The sequence below is a fragment of the Lactuca virosa genome, chromosome 4 (assembly GCF_052849685.1).
Source record: "Lactuca virosa cultivar CGN04683 chromosome 4, Lactuca_virosa_CGN04683_v6, whole genome shotgun sequence".
NCBI classification, from domain to species: domain Eukaryota; kingdom Viridiplantae; phylum Streptophyta; class Magnoliopsida; order Asterales; family Asteraceae; genus Lactuca; species Lactuca virosa.
The window spans coordinates 329,425,475-329,431,355 of NC_136429.1; positions in this window are offsets into that span (position 1 = coordinate 329,425,475).

Below are 5,881 nucleotides of genomic sequence, written 5' to 3' on the forward strand. Positions count from 1 at the left end.
CATGACAATTAGGGTTTACCCTAATTGTCACTAACTATATAAGCATCTTATTGTTGACAAAATCGGCCACTAGAGTGATAATAAGGGCTAGCCGATTTTCATGAAGTGTGTATGTTCTCTCAAGTTATTCCAAGTGTATTTGGTGTTGTGTGAACCATTTGAGGTGTCACACTTGGGGCACTAGGCACTCAAGCTTCTTGAAGTCATTCTACATCAAAGAGGTATGTAATTCTAACTTGATATATTCATATGAATCAATGTTATTATGCTAGTTAGGATGAATACCTTGGAAAGTTCATATTTGCATGTATAACAGAGAAAACATAGATCGAAGGTATTTAGGGTTGCATGTACACTTAGGAGTGTTACAATGCTCAAAACCCAACAGTAGTATCAGAGACTAGGCTTGTTTTCTTGTTATACTTGCAAAAATGGCTGAAAATCGAATTTTGTTGCTGTCTGAACAGCAGACTCGCCGAGTCCATGAAGGGACTCGATGAGTCCAAGGCAAAATGCATCCAACTCGCCGAGTTGGTTCATGCACTCGACGAGTTGGACCCCTGACAGCATATATTCGACTGTTTTGGCTAGAAGTGGACTAGGAACATTACCCTAAGCTGTTTTTGAACTTATAAACTTGTTTTTGATGTGGTAATGTTCATACTAATCCAATTTCAAAGATAATTGTCAATAGATTCATGTTTTGTATTAGTTTAAGTGTTTTGCTAATTGCATGAAAAAGTTTGATTCCAATTATCTTGTTCATATGAGTTGCTTAGATTAATAGAAAAGGTTGCTTGATTATGTGTCTTTGATCCATTTTAATCTAAGAGTGGATTCTAAAATGTGTTTGTGTAAATTGTCCTCAAGTTACATGAAAAGTCACATTAAAGTTTCTTAAAACTCATAAAAGTTGGCAATGGTTACAAAATGAAGAGTCTTGTCCTCATTAAATGGTTTTATGACTCCATAACTTGTCCTCAAGTTATGGAGGTTCAAGAGTCACTTCATTAAATAATAAAAATGTGTAACCTTAATTAGTTCCATAAGTTACAAAAGAAGAAGATTTACATTCTTTAATAGTTTAAAGTCTTCCATAACTTGTCCTCAAGTTATGGAACTTGAAGAGTTTTAATTAAAACTACTTTAAACACATAAGTTATGGAATTAAATGATTTTGAATATTTTCAAAACTTGCCCTCAAGTTTTGGAATTTGTAAAGTTTCTCTCATGAATACTTTAATTCCAAGTTAAGCCCTTAGAATTTTAAAAGTTAAAATTCAAACCTTATACTTTATAATATTATAAGTTAATAATATATATATATATATATATATATATATATGTATAAGAGCAAGTCAGTCTTACCAATAGTAGTCCTCACTCACGAAGCCGGTCTATAAGGGGGTATAAGGTTGTTGCCTATAAAATGGCAGCTTAATGGGTGTCCACTCTCACCCACCGCTTCCTTGACTGGTGGAGGGTCGTTAGCCGAACAGGTAGGACAAGGACTATAGTTCTCCCTTCATTAAAAGTATTAAAGATAAATACTAAGTAACTAAACTTTTTATAAATTCCCAATCTTAGTTACTTAGGAAAATGTGAATTTGGTGCTAACCCATGAAATTACACTTTGCACTTTGCTTAAGTCGTTAGTGGAGCGTGTGTGGTTAACCGGCACATTAACCTGGACTTAACAAGGTAGGAAAAGGGTAACTTAATGTTTATCATAGTATCGGTGGAGCGTGTGTGGTTAACCGGCACATCGATTAAGGGGTAAATTATTAAGGGTACCAAGTATATTTGCATGGTTATTCACACCTTGTTTTGTGATCCTCGGCATCCCAGTCACAAAACCTGAAGGGCACACTCGAGATTGAAACATGCCATTGAAAAGTTCAATGAATCCAAAAGATCTAGGAGTTTCAAATCCAATTAAAACCTAATAATTCATTTCGTTTATCTTGGTGGAAATTGGTGAATCGTCATTCACCTACCTTCAAATACTTTATAGCTTGGATTACGGCATCCCTCTTCCAAGTTATGAAAGAGTTTGTTGGGTCCTAGCCTTAATATTTCAAATTGGGTGTTATATTAAGGACTTTAAATCAACTATCTTGAATATCTCCCAAAAGATGTCTACCTCAGACATCTATGATCTTCCCAAATTTCTTGGAACTTTACTTCCTCCACCTCCTCCAATTACTCTCCCTAACCCACAAGTTCAAAGTCACTCAAGCCCTAATGGCAAGCAAGGTCTATGTGTGATCACATCTTGGAGATGAAGTCACATATTGACAAGCCGGGAGAGTTGGGTGTCAAAGTCTTGAGAAAGTTGGATGTTCAATCACTTTCTAAGTCACATAGTGAGTTCCTTTGGGACTACTATGAAACAGATTATGACATGAACCTTAATGATCATATCTATTTGCTTGGTGCTACTGAATCAGCAATGATTTGGAGGACTAGTAAAGCAAATTTGATTAGAAGATCAACTTCCCAAACTTCCATGGACTTTGAAAATGGTAACATTGGATATCCAGAAAAGCTTTCGCTTCCCAATGGAAAGGGATTGGCAATAGTCAACTCGGTTGACCAAATGTTAAAGAGAAAGGCAAGTCTGTGATAGTCCAGTACACCATTCCCAAAGAGTCCATATGTTTCTCTTGCCAAAGGAAGGGGCATTGATTGCGAAGCTGCCTATTTACCTGAAACATCATAAGGTTGATCAAGTCAAGAAGTTTGACTCTACTTCAGGTAAAGTCCACTATTCAACTCTGTTAAGTTTCTTTTCTGAGATTCTTGTTACATGATGTGACTAGGTCACATGTTGATGTTTTAAGAATCAAAGAAATGTGAAGAAACTTAAAGGAAGTATATGTTGATTCTGATCACGAAGATAGATTTCGATCGCATGGTTCGGTGATCAGAATTTTTTAACTACTGCTTAAGAGTTGTGAAAGATTGCTTAGGAATAGATAACAACATAGTTTTCATATGCATTTTCATTGTAAGGATAAGTTTTTCCGCAAGTTTTAAATAAAAGAAAATTTTGTTTTATTTATTTTTATATATATCCTTACAGTTGCATTTGTGGAAAATTGTTGTTTATATGATTCCATTGATAGCAACATCAGAATATGAAATTGATTCTTTCATTTGTGGTAGTGTCTAAATTTACCAAATAAGGAAAGATTCTCATCACCCAAGTTCTCAATTGGACCGAAACTTGGAATCATGCAAGTTGTGTAGTATGATGAATGAGAACTTTTAGCTTTGGAAAATTAAGACTAATTCCTTGTTCACATGTATATGTGAGTCAAGTAAAGGACTAAAGGGATCGAGTACACATTCTTGTGCACTGGTCAAGTCCACCACAAAGATCGATAAGACTATTCGTCATGCTTTACTAAAGTTTAGTAAATATGGTTATACTTATAAGTTTAAGTATAATTATGAAGCATTGGAAAAGTCTCGATGTATGGCAGAACGAATGAGAAGAATCAAATTAGGCAGAAAGATAAAAAGTTTCTCAAATCTAAAAAGATGGGAGAGTACTTTAGTAGCAGGTTTTGTGACCATCTTAATGATTTAGAAATCATATCACAATTAGTCCTCTAAAGAAGTCTTAGTGCATTCTTATGGCTAAGAAGAGGAATCTTGAATTGTTGGAATGGTTGAATCAAGAAGATGAGTCATACTTCGTTCCAAAACAAGTCTTAGAGTCATACTCCAAGACTGTAAGTTGAGTGACATATCTTAAAGAAAGGTTTAAAACACTTGTCAAATGTAAGAGTAAAAGTGTCCTACTCTTGTACATTTGAAAGTGGTAAGTTGTGATGTTTTGGATAAAACAAAGACCAACTAAGACCAATTGTATGAAGTGTTTAGCTTGAAAAGAATCCGCACTAATTCTTGAATATTTGTTTTGTCAAGGAATGGTTCTTGACAAAGAGAATCTTATATGTCAAGAGGTCAGTGGGAGTCTTAAAAGATATTGAGATAGTTTTAAGAACTAATCAAGAGTATTGTTAATCACTAGCCCACGACTTGAGGTTTGTAACCTATCGTGTTGACATATTATTATTTTTGTGTCTATTCCAGATAAAAGTTGACTTTGCATATGAGTTCTATGAGTTCTCAACAACCTGGAAGTAATGGTAGGCCCTTGTGCTGCCGGGTGGCAAGAAATTAAGATTGAACAAGTTCAATCCATATGAGTTTGGATTTGTCACGAACCTTGTCGTGTGATTATGGTTTTGACAAATTCACATGGATAGGAACACATACACCATAAAAATCTAAGTGTCATAAGGTTTCTCTCCGATTCATGAAAATGATGGTGAGGAAACGCTTTCACTAAGTACTTTTTAAGTAGATAGTAATTGTGAGTTTTGCATTCTCAAAGTCATTAGTGGAACGTGTGTGGTTAACCGGCACACTAACATGGACTTGTGAGAATGGCAAAAGGTCTAAACATTATGATTACGGCATCCCTCTTCATAATTGTTTAGACACACATGTAAGCTATCTAAGGAAAGGTGTATGAGTTTGATAAAATCTTATCAAAGCAATCTTGTATCAGAAATCTGAACCTCGGCAAGAAAGTCAATAGAGTATTGATTTGTAGAAGTCCAGCTAATTTCTGGATACATGTCAAAGCTAGTGGGAGCATAAGTGTTATGCTAATAATCATCATGTTAGTGGGAGCATGATAATTTTGATAAGTATTGCAAGTTAGCAATGTTAATTATAGAAAAACAAAAGTTTCAATGTGAAGTTGCAGGGGTTGGAAAAGTTGTTTTGCTAAAATTAAGGGAGAGGATATACTTCATTTCAGTCCTAAAGGCTTAGATTGAGACCTTAATCATCTTTAGTCAAGAATATATATATGAATTTCATGTTGGATTGGTTCAACTTAAGGAAATTCTATATATTGCGTTCTCAAAATTCGGTTATGATTACGGCATCCCTCTTCATAGTCAAATTTTGAAAACATGGCAAATAAAAATATTGTAGCAAAAGACTGGTCTAGAATCATGTTTTTGTGTGAGACATCATGAATCGTGTCCCATTTGCTTTGGGTACAGGGTCGATTACATGTGCTATAATATTTATCCTTTCTAAAATTTCAAAATGCCTAGGGCATTAAGAAGGGAAAAGGTCTAGAATTGGATATGACTAATTTGATTAAGCAATTGTCGAGGACAATCTAAGGTTTACCAAAGATTGGTTGCTCAGGGACAGTTGGAAGTATAGTGTTAATTTTTGGAAGGACCATATTGACATATTCTGAAAAGAGGCAACTCTTGTTCAAGAGTGATAGTCAAAATGGGAATATGGAGTTGTCTCCATAGATGGAAGCAATCTGTGTAAGATTAGAAAAACTTAATGCTCGAGTAGCATGTTCAAAGCGATGTACCTTGAATATGAGACTTTATTTCCATGGAGTAGATCTTCATTGGAATACCCTGTAATGATTGTTGACAGGTCTTTGTGACTTTGTACATAGTCCTTACAAGAGGGTCTGTGCATATAAGTAAAAAATCTAACAAATTTCAGTAAATGATAGGAATTTGGAATTCTTACATTTCGATAAGGATTTGGGAGTGTGAAAAGAGAATCATTGAAATTATGTTCAATTGGTTTATTTCACAAAGAAAGGATCATAGACAAACAAAGAGTGCTTACTTGGTGTATGGAAAAGCTATTGTTTAGAAGAACATATTGTACATGCTTGGAGCATGGGACAACTAGTGTTTTAATTCAAGTATAAAGTTGATAAAACCGAAACAATGAATAATGAGTAATCAGTATGGTGATAAATAAAAAGTGTTCTATTTATATTCATAGGTTTTGAGACCATACTAGATTCAATTAT